The 14,015-nt window shown below is 42.2% G+C and overlaps 1 protein-coding gene across 34 annotated transcripts in view; it reads left to right on the plus strand.

Moving 5' to 3' along the window:
* NRXN1 (neurexin 1) overlaps positions 1 to 14,015 on the plus strand; it is a 678,625-nt gene that overhangs the window by 627,097 nt on the left and 37,513 nt on the right. The window lies entirely within an intron of this gene.

A 14,015-nucleotide genomic window follows, 5' to 3' on the forward strand; every position in this document is an offset into this window, starting at 1 on the left:
GCTTCAAATAGTTGCCAGGCTGCTTGCTTTTTACTAATCTAGCAATTATTTTGGCTTAAATGATGCTTAAACCCTGACCATGCATGCTTCTCATTTTGGCTCTGGCTCTGCGTGTATGTGTGTGCGTACGTTATGTGTGTATTTGTGTTGATTTGATCTTTTTTCAGTGAGCGTTTGCACAACTGGAATTCCTGTGAGTTACATGCATGTTTTGATAAGAAAAAATTGCATATTAGTGAATGACTGTATCTGATTGACTAATATTTCATGATATATAATGCAAAGTAGCTTCATTTGTTAAGGAAGTTCATTCTAATCTCTTGGGGGGTGGAGGGTAAATTGCTGCATGTTTATGACAACAAAACTGTCTCTTTTTTTAAAGATCAATGGTTTATTTGCTTGTTTCTAAGACTGAAGAGCAAGGGGGGGGTGTCTCTTTATCTATCTATCTGTTCATCTATCCATTTATTTATTTGTTTATATCAAACCCCCAAGGCAACTGACTTAAAAGAGCTTCGCTTCCAAAGCTTGCCGTATTACCTGAAAACAAGCAGAAAGGTGGTATGTTGTTTGGGAGGGAGCACTCAGCTCCTCTGGGGAAGTGCATGATCTTTCCTGGCTCCTTATGCATCCCCGAGAAGAGTTAAAATGCCGCATGGTGCACGCACTCTGGTGCCTGTGTGCACCATGGGAATTCTGCTGGCAAAACTAGAGGTGGCACCAGGTGGGACATGGGGTGTATTGCGATAGTGAGCAAAGACAAAGGTGAGGGTTGCCAGAAGAGGCAAAGGGGCTTGTAAACCCTTTTATCTGTACATAAATGTCTCATTTTTCTATTTTTTTCCTCATTAGGAAGAAAGAAAAGGGGGAAAGCTTTTCTGATATGTTGTTGTCTTTCAGATGACTCAGAGGATAATAAAGTAGGGGAGATGGTTGTTCAGGTTTGTCGCAGTTTACAGGTTGGAACTGTTGTGTAGAGAGGAGTGATGGTTGGGGGGGGCTTTTTTCATGATCGTGAAAGGGTTTCCTGCTGAGCTGGATCCGAGCTATCCTTTTTACTGCAGTTGTAGGAGTGAGGATCATACCTTGGCGTGCTGGGTATATTGCCTAATCCTGTTTACATTCATTAGCAGGGCTTCCTTAGAGTTCTGCCATTAAGCCACTTGTTTCATTGTATGATTTGAAACCTCTTAATATGCAGCTCTTATTGCTCTGGGCTAATCCATACCTTGTTTTGCTCTTCCTATAGTGTCTAACACCCTCCCTCCCCCCCCCCCCAACAGTTTTGGGTGATTGGTAGAGTTTTCCTGTGCTGAATGGTTCTGGCCTGTTGGTATTTTAGGCCACTGCTCAAGTTCAGGCTGAAAACTTTGTGAATTAAGTTTGCCATTCCCAGCTCTGTTCCTAATAGTCTCCCACATCACCTAGGCATCATATATAATTTGACACAGCTGACAGCATCTACTTAAAGAAGCTTAGGGCTGAGCCAGAGTGGAAATTGAATTGCATCTCGACTCCCTAATATTAATGATCCTTCTAGGTCAGCACAGGAGTAATTGCCAGGGCAGCCTGAGGAATTGTCCATTAAACCTGCCTAGATGGTAGCTCACCTGTGGAGAGATGCATCCGGCTAACGTCTACAAAATGAATTCCATTTGCTTAATATAAGGTCTGCTGGAGTTATGAATATCTCAAAAGCCAACATGTGGTCTCAAGTTTAATATCAAGTCATTTTCCTGGTATTCTAAGATTGATTATAGCTAAGGATAGTCAGATTTGCCTTAGATGTGTCTGGACAAGAAATCCACACAAAAATCTGGTTGGTGGTTGTATCCTGAAGGGCAAGCCTGTATTTCTGTACAACTGTATTTTGATCTAAAGCATTGTGGCATAAAGCAGGAGAAGAAAAGTTCATGATCTCCATGTTCTTTAGTCCTTGAGGTATCTGCACATTTTAAATAACCCATTAATTAGTCAAAGTTTGTATACACCAGGGCAACCTGGTTAGGTGGACAGCTGGACCTTTAAATCCAAAATCAGTATTCAACAGGAATTCAGAGGAGGCCAACAGCCTAAGGACAATGTTTAAAAACTCAGCGAGACTTTATGTTTTGGAGTAATGCTGATTTAGCAAGAAATCCCAGTCACAGTGGGAGGGGATTTTTTTTTTGACCTTTTGTATTTGATATGACATAAAAAGTTAAGAGTTGTCAGCATGGCTTTACTGCGAGCAGGAAATGCAGAGGAGCTTCAGCCATCGCCTGCTGAAAGGTACCCACATAGAGTACCAAAGAACAGAGGTGCACAGGAAAGATGCTTTAAAGTAAAAATCACATTCTTCTGAGCTTGCTCTGTGCCAGGTAGGTGATTGAACAAAAATGCTGTCATGAGGATAGTTGAGTGACCCAGATGAGGGAACAACCTAGCCTGCTTCAGTCCAAATGAGGAATACCCTCCAGGAGATCTTGGACCACTACCTGTTCATCTATCCTCTTTCTCTTCACAGCTACTGAAAATCATGGTGGTTTTTTCAATGGCCACATAAACTATAGCAGCTCCCATATCAGAAAAGGATTTCTCACTCTACTGACATCGTTCTGCCTTGGGTCACGCACTGCCACTACTTAGAGCAATTGTTTCCCCTCCTTAGAGCTCTTTAGGTATTCACACTGTTGGAGGTGGTGTCACAGCTTGGATGGGTTGAGTGTATATAAAACAATCATCAAGATAGTTGAAGAAAACATCAAATTGAGGCTTAGCCAAGGAGAAGCTCAACAGTTGGAACTTGGTGGTAAAGAATAAATGGTTTTCATAACCTTTTGGTTACCATTTTCAATAGCTTGAGATATTACAGAATTGTTCTTAGTTGTGTATATTAATATGTTTAGTCATTCTATTTTATTTCATGTTACTTTAGCAAAGTTTTTTTTTGGTGACTTAACTAAACACCTTTTCTGGCACAAAAATCATTTTACACTTGTTTTGCACCTTCAGCCAATAGTAACTTTGGATTTATGACTCCATTGTTGTCCCTTTGATTTTGCATTTCTGACATGGATTGAAAAGCCATGTGGTACTTGTCCTGTTCATGTCCTGACATGAATTGTAAAGCCATGTGGTAGTCTGTCCTGTTCTTCCTCAAAATATCAGGTCCTGGGAGAGTCTGACAAAAGCATGAGGGGTTGTTCTTGTGGGGTAGCTTGAATGATGGCAGTATTTTGCTATGCTGTTCTTCATTGCCTCTCTTTTTATCTTTGTCTGCATCTGAAATGTAATTTATTTTTCCCTGTGGGATGCATAATTAGATGTAGCTATATAGTCGCACACAATTAAGTAGGGCTAATACTATTTTTCTGATCGTATCTTGCAATCCCTTTTGGGTGAAACTTCGGGTAATGCCTCCAATCTGAGTACTGTATCAAGAGAGAGAGCAGGGGCTGAGGGCAAACTCAGTCAACAGCTTTTTGAAGCTTTGTGTTGGCCAACTGTACACCAAGCAGCCAACAAAGCCCTCGCAGTAAGGAGTAAAGCATAGTTTTTAGTTCCTTGTTCATGTTACAGTTACTTAGTAACAGTGCCATGACAGCAAATGAAAAGTCGCCAATTTACTTCACACATAACACCAGTATATAAAAAGATAAATACTGGTATTGTATTCAATGGCAGGACTGCACCTCAGATGGGGAAGCTGAGGAATGGGTGCAGTGGAGTTTGACAAAGAACAAACCTCTGTCATGTTTCAGAGCAGCGAGGTGGCAGTGAGGAGGAGGAGGGAGGCCTCTCAGCCAGAATCACAGTGGGCCAGTTAAAAAATTCCCCTCCAGTAAGCTCCACTCCCAAATGCAGATATGTTCTGTGAGGTTCACGTCAATATGAAGCGCCATATCCTGGGCAAGCTCACTTCCCCCAGCCCATGCCAGCTTCACAGTGGTTTGCAAAGCCAAGCTAAAAATGTAGCTTGTGATTTCATAGAGGATGTCCATCTGCACCGAACAGCCTGAGCAGCCCCAGGCCCTCGCCGAGAACCGTGTCTGCCATATCCTACATGAGCATTGGTGACCAATTGCAGCACACATTGCATCAGTGCCAGAAGTAACTCTCCTTTCATCCTAGGCATAAGGGGCACAGTGCTAGGGCACTGCATCCTTATTTGTCTTTAGGCTTAGCCCTGAGATACACACTTTGTATCCTTTAAATTAGTTTAAACTCAGTCTGGACCAGTGGGAGATCTCTGCAGGAGCCTCCTGGCACGCTTAGTGTGTTTTGGATTATGGCTGCCTTGTTCAGTTCTGGCTAGGAAGAGATTTTACAGGACAGTCTTTCTGTTACTCCTTTCTGTTTATTGAAGTTATTCTAGCTAACATAACAGATGGTAAGATGCTTCTGCTTTCTCTTGCAGCAGTCAGGGCACGTGAAAAGGCTAAGACAATCAATGTAATTTGTTTCTTTATGCCTCTATCAAGCACTAAATTGCCAACTGCACCATTTTTACCTAGTGGCATAACAAAGTAAGACTCCTGAGAAGCTGTGGCTGCCCCATCCCTGCAGTGTTCAAGGCCAGATTGGATGCAGCTTTGAGTAACCTGGTCTAGTGGAAGGTGTCCCTGCCTGTGTCAGGGGATTGGAACTGGATGAGCTTGAAGGTCCCTTCCAACCTGAACCATTCTATGATTCTTCCATAAGCTCTGCTGAGAATTGTCATCTTTACCAGCCTAACTCTTCCCTTTGCAGCTTCATTTGTGCAGAAAACATCTATTTCCCTTTCTACTGGGAATGTCTAGGGAATAACTTCAGTGGTAGCAGAGACATTTGAAAAGGCTGCAAAGGCGACCTTTGCAAAATACTCCTTCAGAGTTGCTGGTGATGATGTGTGAGGTAGAAAGGATACAGATTGACATTCAAACCTCACTGGTTTTGTGCAGCAGATGTTACAAAGGAAATAATAGTAACTTTTAAGCCCCTATGAATGTATCTGTTACTTTGTCTGATCTTTGTTTTCTGGCAGTCTAAAATAGGCAACTGAGACGGTTGACCTCGTCCTGAAAAAGTCTGAGACAATCTTTTTGCATCCAAACTGTAGTACCGGTCTGTAATACCTGTTCCCTATTGCTATATAGGTGATTTATCTGAACCACGAAAGAGGAGCAGCTTTTACAACAGTGGGAGCATTCTTCCAGTGTGCAGCCACTGCAGGGTGAGGAGCTCTGGCAGCTCATCCATGACCCTTGCTCTTGCCTTGCATTGTTCCAGGACTGACTTGACTGCTCTAGTAGACTTCGTGTTATTCTTTTGATAGCCTGGTATCCAGACAGCTTCAGGGATTAAAGTCAGCTTTTCAACCTCAGGTGTTGTTATATGTGGAAATAAAGCAACTTAAAGTAGCCTGCATAAATGGTCTAAAAATATAGTGGGAAGTGAGTAATTCCCATGGAAAGCCTACCTCAACTGTAATTTGTTTCAGTTCCAAGAGAAGATTCTCATTTATTTGTGATTAATTAAACAGATCCATGTGAGTTTACTAAATAAGATGACCACAGAAGATAACACTATTCCCCTTGAATGAACTATAAATGGCTTCAGTTGTTTATCAGACTATTAGTGCATGACATATGCTTGTACTACTGATGAGCTATAGAGAGCAAAATGGGAAGACATTGCCTTAGCTGTAACTAGAGTAGCAGCAGATGAAGCTGTGAGGAGTGTTGGTTAAACAGTGTTCTCTCACAATGTGGAAAGTGGTGTTATTCAGAGCCTGATTAGAGTCTGCACCTCTCTTAGCCAAGGGCTTGGCATTGTGTGCCCTGTTCTTTCAGGCCCCACTTCCTTGACAAACCAGTGTGTGAGTGCAGGATGAAGATGGTGCCTGTATTTTTAGCTTAAATGTAGAACCTTCTGTTCCCTCATTTATTTCTGAGAACTTCATGTTCCTCATTCATTTATGAATATGCCAGATAATTTCTAGAGTTTAACTGAATTAGAGGATCCGAGCAAGAATTGAGCACTAACCTCCACCAGTGCATGATCTCTCTGGCTGAAGGAGCCAGCCAGGTCTGGATATTGAACTGAGAAAAACACAGGCTTCATTCCAAGGATCTCTAATTTTGTTAGATTGTCTATACAGAGCAGGTGGCTGACTGTATTTTAAGAGCTGAGATTAGAGTCTTTGTCAGGGAAGTTTTGGTTTATCTCACAACTGCAGAGGTCATACCAGGGGAAACAGTGGTACTCTCCTTACCATCAATATCATATCAATTAAAATCTCAAAATAAGAGTTTCGTAACTGTCTCTGCTGCTCTTGTTAGTGCAGTCTTGTCTTCTTTTTATTTTTGAACCTCATTTGCAGTGGAAGATTGAGTGTTAGATCTCAGAACCAGCACCCCACTGAAACATCTGGGAGCAATACTTGCTTCTTATGTCTGTTTCTTTCTGGCTAAAAAAACAACCCAAGTGAAGCAGATGAGCATCATTGCATCTGTCCCTGCTCCTCTGGAGCTGCACACTGGGCCAGTAGCTCACATGCAACCTTCCAGTATCTGAAGGGGGCCTATAGGGATGCTGGGGAGGGACTCTTCATTAGGGACTGTACTGACAGGATAAGGGGTAATGGGTTAAAACTTGAAGAGTGGTGGAATCACCATCCCTGGAAGTGTTCACACACGGTGTAGACGAGGCCCTCAGTGACATGGTTTAGTGGTGGCCTTAGCAGTGCTGTGGGGATGGTTGGAGTTGATGATCTTGAAGGGCTTTTTCAACTTAATTGATTCTATCATTAAAGCCATATCAGTGTAAAGGGGAGGGGATCTCAGTGCAAGAGCCTACCTCCAATATGTTTTTAAAACAAAGCAACCAGTACCATAAAACCATCTGTCATTGGGATCTTGCAAGCCTGGTGCCTTTCAGGCTTGCCTTTGCATGCTATGCCCCTGAGGAAGGCAGCCTTCCCAAGATCACACACCACCGTGCTCTTATGCTTGGAAAACTGATGAAGGTTTGTTCAGAATAAGAAAGTGAAGAGCCTCTGAAAGGATTAATTCCTCAGCAGGTACTTTGAACCTTGAATGCATCTGTGGGCTACAGCTGTGGAAGTCACAGAGATATAAATTAGCCTTGTGGGGACAGTAATTGGCAGTTTCTCGTTCAAAACAAGACCCTTTGTGCACTGAGTATGTGTGTGTGTATTTTCATACATGGGCAGAGTTGTAAAAGCATTTGATATGTAATCTCCCATTTTTTCTGCAGTGATTCAGCTGTGGAGGACAGCTTATATATTTAACAATGATCATTCACAGTGCTCAGCCCTGATACAAGAGGAAAAGATTGTACTGGAGTAATGATTTCAGGGAACACATAGAACTTAGAAACCTCAAAACAAAACAGCCTTTTCAGTATAAAACTTCTTGGGAGAAAGAAAAAGGGCTGAAAAGCTTATCGCTACAGGAACTGGGATGGATTGTTTGTTTTTATTTAAGAGAGCATAGTGAGTTGGAATTGCTGCAAAAGCTCAGTCTGTGATTAAAGAGCACTAAGATGCTACCTAAAAAGAAAGGAGAAAGCTAGAAGAGAATGGTACCCAATATCTGAAGGGGGGCTACAAGGATACTGGAGGGGGAATCATCATCACGGACTGTAGTGACAGTGCAAGGGGTGATGGGTTCAGACTTAAACAGGGGAGATTTAGGTTGGCTATAAGGAAGAAATTCCTCCCTGTGAGAGTGCTGAGGCGCTGGCACAGGGTGCCCAGAAGCTGTGGCTGCCCCATCCCTGGCAGTGTTCAAGGCCAGGTTGGACACAGGGTCTTGGAGCAACCTGGTCTAGTGGAAGGTGTCCCTGCCCATGGCAGGGATTTGGAACTGGATGTGCTTAAAAGTCCCTTCCAACCCAAACCAGTCTGTGATTCTCTGATTCTAATGATGATGATGAGGTCCAGGCCAGTTTTGCTGCAAGCTGTCACTTGCAGATTGATGGTTGGGACCACCTATGGAAACTCTCCATCTGTGAGAACCTGGGGGAGAATCTTGAGGTGTGTGTTGATAAGATGGTCGGGCACGATGCCACTAAAAAAAGAGCTGCCAGAAAGAGGAGTGGGAGTGTGCACATGTTCTGGCATTTGCCTCCATGCTGTAACAGCAGCAGGATTGGGAGTTAAACTCCCAATATAAGGAAAGAGTCTCCACCCATCACTGGCAGAGGAGAAATGTCATAGCCTTTTCCGGCTAACAACATTCCATTTCAGTTGAGAGAGACAGAGAATTGAAGGCAGGGGAGTCTAGCTCAAGGGACAGATTTTAAATGAAAACTCATGGCGGTTCATTCACCCACACAGGAACTTACTCATAGTTATCTAAGATGAGGACAGAAGACTGAACAGAAATTTCTGGGTTGTAAAGTCCAGTCTGTTTCCAAGTTCTCCTCTAGCATTACAGTTTTAGATGAACTTTCTAGCAGTAGATATATATATTAGAGGGTTTCAGGCAGGAAAAAATGCCCAGCATGCTCACTTGGCTCTTGGAATTAGTTGTTTAGAAATGCTGAACAGTGAGCACTTTCTTCTGTTTTGTTTTTCTGTCATTTCACTAAGCATTGTCTTAATACAGCAAGACCAGAACAAAGCATAAGCATAAATGTAGTCATATACCATAATGAGGATTTGCACTGCTGACAGAGACTAAGCTCAATTCTTTTTATTAGCCATTTTTCAGATGCTGCTTTTCTGACACCAGCAGTTTTCAAGTCACTGACGCCTTCCTCAGCACTGGTGTTTTTTAAAAGTCATCACCATTTTGTGTCTATTATAATGAGAGTAAAATATGGGGGGGCAGGGGGGAATATGTAACAAAAGTGATATGTTCTAGTTCTGCATTTCTGTATTTCAAAATGCTGACAAAGGCTGGAGCCTGACAATGTCTCATGACATAGGCCTTTAACAGTCATCCTAAGGAAGACACCCATTAGCTGAGAAAGACTTCTGTACATGAACCATATCATTATCAGAATAACTATATTTTCTACCAAAGTGGCCTGTTAGCAACGGTCCATTTATTTAATAGTGGAGCAACTGACCAAATAATCCTAATCCAGGAGCTCCTCTCCTAATGATCTGAATTTCTGCAGAGCACGGTGAGGACACAGAGGCTGATAGATCTGTCAGTCTTTATCCAAGCAAAATTCCCTTTGGCAGCAGTGGGATTAGTGCTTAGTAAGACCTAAAGGCCCACTTAGTGGTATTACACCAGAGGAATTCTTCCTTGCTTCTGAAAACTTCTCCTTAAATCCGGTTGACATTACGGGAGGGGAGCAGAAGTGGGAGATGAATCTAAAGAGGAATTAGGCGAAGAGTTTGCTTGTAAAGCAGTTCTGGCTTTTTGCTGTTGCATTTTGAAATTATTTTAATTGTCTTTCATTTAAGGATGTTGAACCTTTAATGAAAACGAGAAATTAGATGCTGCTGTTAGAGGGGAAATTGCACTCATTACAAAGAGCAGGTTTGGATGCAGGAGTCGAAGCACAATGTTGAAACCTCTTTTGTCTTTCAAGGAGTTGATTAAAGTGGTTCTTGCCTTTGGGAACATCTGTGTGTTTTACGTGGTAATACAAAATAATCCTTCATCTCCTTTCTTTTTTAAATTGCCTTCTGCTTTTAATATTTGTCCTGGGTTGAACAGCAGAAGGTGTATAGGTCAAACATGGCCCTTCCTGTTCGTCATGGTTAACATACATAATCTCTTCGGTGCCCTTAGCTTAGCCCCTAACAGGTATGGATATAGGTGTTGGCACTTCTGAAGCTTCACTGGATTTCTGTGAGAGAGGAAAAGAAGACAAAACAATCACAGCAAAATGCAAGTTCCTCTTTTACAATAAATGTCTTCCTACTTTGATTCTCCACAATATAAATTATGGCATGAAATATTGATTTGTTGCAAGGCATGGTTCTGTAGCTTATTTGCTTATATCCTGTAATATTTTAATGAAAATTCAGTTTGATTTTGATGGTTGAAGGTTGTACTTTTAAAACCAAAGTCCAGATTGATAGATAGTGATTCATTAAGGAGCGATTATAGAGACAGTTGCTCATATAATTACAGCATTATATGTATGCTGTCAGTGTTACATGACATTAAAATCCGTCATTAATCAATATTCTTATTATCCCCAGTAACTGAAAACACAGGAATGAGCAAAGTAGACCAACCACCATGAGAAATAGAACAGGTCCTCACAGGAGGTCCTGATTGCTTGAGAAAATGAGATACCATGTCTGATAAGAAGGTTCTATTCATGCATTTCTGAGATTCTGGCTTTCCATTTTGCAGGTAGTTTTCTTATCTAGAATCTATTTGTTGCTTGCATATTTCTATGCTTTAATGCTGTACTGCGGCTGCTGTAGCAAAGTACTGTTGTTCTCTTGGGTAATACCCAAAACAGGTCTCAGCTCTCAACTGCACTTAAGCACTGCACCTCATGCTTCTCTAAGCTAAAATGACTTTCTTACCTGATCATTAGAGCAGGGGTGGGACTAAAAATGAAGCATAATAAAGGCTCTTGGAGGTCATGGTTTATTGCCATATGTAAAACAAAGCAAGTAGTTTAATGTTGCGAAACATAAGGCTGTGTAAGTGGGAGGGGGCTTGATCTAAATGTTGGGACTTGGGGCAAAAATAATGAGTTTACTAAATCTCTAGTGCTTCTAAACACAAGCGAAAGTGGCAAGGTTAAAACCATTGTATGCAGTGCGTGGCATCTCCATAACTGGATCCTTCTTGGTGTGGGAAAGGCAGTCCAGACTTTGAAGTTAGGGCCCTATCTGAAGCTGAATACAACCATATGGAAAGATTCACCAGTCTCTGAGCTGACGCTTTAATGCAGTTTTGAGCCACACAGCAGTGACCCATGTGAAAGCAGCCATGAAATGGTGATTGTATCCTTCTAAACGTTATGAAATGCACGGATTAAACACACAATCTCCCACAAACACACATGTGCTCAGCTGCCCATCTTCTAGTTCACTGTGTACAAGAGAAGAATTATGTATTTAGTCATTCTCCTCTTTTGCAGGGTAAGATGTCGCTTTCTTTCAAATTACTCTTTTTCAATTAGTGGTTCAGGTGCCTGAAGCATCACAGCAAGTTCAGAGGTTTACCCGAGAGGTGAAGCATTTGCTGTGCTGGAAAACACCCATTGCTTGGGCAGGTTATTGTCTGAACTGAGCAAGTTTCAACCACTGTTAATTAGCTATTGGGCAATTTTCATTCTTTTTGTGTCACAATAATTTCTCTGGTGTTTGCTCTGTGCTTAACCAGGTAGAGCAAACATTAAATCTCAATTAAGATTGCTATACTCATTAAGCAGAAATTCTCAGGAGTATGGGTATGACATGGATGCGGTTTACACCTACAGAGAGCAGACAGTGGGCTTTTATCTAGTCCCTTGAATATGGTGAAATATGCTGCAACAGATGTGCTTGTGGATAAAATATATGAAATTAATTGCAGACTTGCTCGGGTTTGGTGTGCTGTGTGATGTTAAGGTGTGTCTTTAACACAGACAGCGTGTTCCCTGGAATGGACAGTACAGCCTCAGTAACTGTATAGCCAGACTCAGCCTACTGCAGTCACATAAGCTGGTACTGTGGTGTGTTTCGTATGAACCCCACTGGGAGTGAAAAACCTGATTAGTGGGAGGTGATCCCTATGTCAGGAGGGAATGAAGTATCTTTTTAAAGAAATAATTGACAATCATAGAGTCACAGACTGGTTTGGGTTGGAAGGAACCTTAAATATTACCTAGTTCCAACCCCGTACCATGGGCAGGGCCACATTGCTCAAATAGAGTTTCCTAGAGAAGGGCTAAAACCAGATTTCCTTGCTTAGAAGCTGAATGAATGAAGACTGAACTAGGTGTTTTGTCTTTCAGTCTATTCTAAATCTGTGTTGAATGTATTTTAAATATTTAGTAGCTCTAACTGTTTGAAGAAATGAAAAGTAATCTCCCAAGTAGCAACCAGTAATGGTTGCTGCCATCTGAGTTACCTGAAGGTTTAGTCTCTTGGTTTACCATAACGTATAACAAGCTAATAATACAGCTTTGCACAATAATAGAAAGATAAATGCTTTGTAACTTTAATAAATAACAGAGGAGGTTTGCAAGCAAAGGTAACAAAGAGGGAGTGCCACTGAGAGTGCCCTCTCCTCTCATTCTGGTGTCACCATGCCAGCTTTTCACTCGGGATAGCCAGTTGGACCAAAATGCATGGAAGCAGTGAGTGGTTTCCTAGTGCTTCACTTGAAATATATCTGTGGGGTGGGACAGTGGCTGTGCATGTCTGTGTCTCTGCCTGTCCCTGTTGCTGGTGCAAAACCCAGTACCACATTTCCCTGGGGAAGTCGTGCATCTTAGTGCTGTGAGAACATGTTTGTCACTGCCTTAATTAGCCAGGAAGGAAGGCAGCCTTTTCCATTTGCATTAAGGAAAGGAGTCCCAGCTCATACATATGCAGGCAGCCAAGCCCAGAAGGTTTTATTGCTTAGGAGTTTTCAGCATCACATGAAGTCGCACCAGGAAATGCCTGGCCAAAGGCAGCATCTCTGCGTTTCATGCTGAAGCTGGACCAACAGTATAGAATCCCAGTCTGGTTTGGGTTGGAAGGAACCTTAAAGCTCATCCAGTTCCAACCCCTGCCACAGGCAGGGACACCTTCCACTAGAACAGGTTGCTCCAGGCCCCATTCAACCTGGCCTTAACACTGTCAGGGATGGGGCAGCCACAGCTTCTCTGGGCACCCTGTGCCAGAACCTCATCACCCTCACAGGGAAGAACTTCCTAATGTCTCATCTTAATCTCCCTTCTGTCAGTTTGAAGTTGTTCTCCCTTGTCCTGTCCCTACAGGCCCTTGTCAGAAGTACCTCTCCAGGTTTGTTGTCAGCCCCTTTAGGCACTGGAAGCTGCTCTAAGGTTTCCCTGGAGCCTTCTCCAGGCTGAACAAGCCCAGCTCTCTCAGCCTGTCTGCATGGCAGAGCTGCTTCTGCCCTTGCAGCATCTCCATTGCCTCCTCTAGACTTACTTGAGCAGGTCCACATCCCTCTGGAGTTGGGGGCCCCAGAGCTGATGTGTGTCACAAAAGGAATAATTAAATTTTGTTTTCAAATAAAAAAGAAACGGGCAGAAAGACACAGATTTGTTCACCTGGGCCCTCTGTATGTTTTGGGGGCATAGCTTTTGCTGGGGAGCCTTGAAGAAGTAAAAATTACATGATTTTGTCTGTTCAGTGAGCCAAATTATTCATTATAAATGAAAATATTTATAATGCTATGTCAGAAGATGTGTGATTTCCAGGCAGCTATGCCTAATGAGAACCCTGTGGTGAGAAATCTAGTCTTTGGCTGCTACATAGTTATCCATCTTAAAGCTGTGCTGGCCTATGTGTATTTTTAGGCATCCTATCAATAAATATTTTATAAAGTGCTGCAGACAGTCAAGAAAGGAAATGTTCTGTTGCAGAGGAATCCAATTTCAGGTTCCTCATAAAATGATGTGGTTTATAGGGTTTGATACCAGATACAAAAACAGAGATGTTGCCTAAAATGCATCAGATGTGATCACTGAAGAAACCCCGCTGTGTTGGGAATAACTTGTGATCCTTCAAAGAAAGCTAGAAGGGCTCTAAGCAGACTGTGGTGATAAATATCAATCTACATGTGTTCCTACATTGATGAAAAAGGCTATTTCTTACTTTTATTAACAACAAGGTCAGATCGGTAGTAAAGGAAGACAACTGATCTTTATTGATACTTACGCTACATGTTTAATGGAGAATAAATTCTGCAAGTGCTTGCTGTAATTGCATGTGTTGTTGCAAGAAGTCTGCTGTTTCCAAGTCAGCATTTGGGAATTATAATCACCTTTTCAGAAGCACTTCCAGAACTCCTGATTTGTGGCATCCCGCAGTGGTAGTGCTCAGTCTATATATGTTTTCTATGTACATGAGAACCACGTAATGCTCATTCTGTTCCTCCAGTATT

This window comes from Neopsephotus bourkii, unplaced genomic scaffold, assembly GCF_033783945.1.
Source record: "Neopsephotus bourkii isolate Nb327-2 ecotype Australia unplaced genomic scaffold, CSIRO-AGI_Nbou_v1 NB_71, whole genome shotgun sequence".
Lineage (NCBI taxonomy): Eukaryota > Metazoa > Chordata > Aves > Psittaciformes > Psittacidae > Neopsephotus > Neopsephotus bourkii.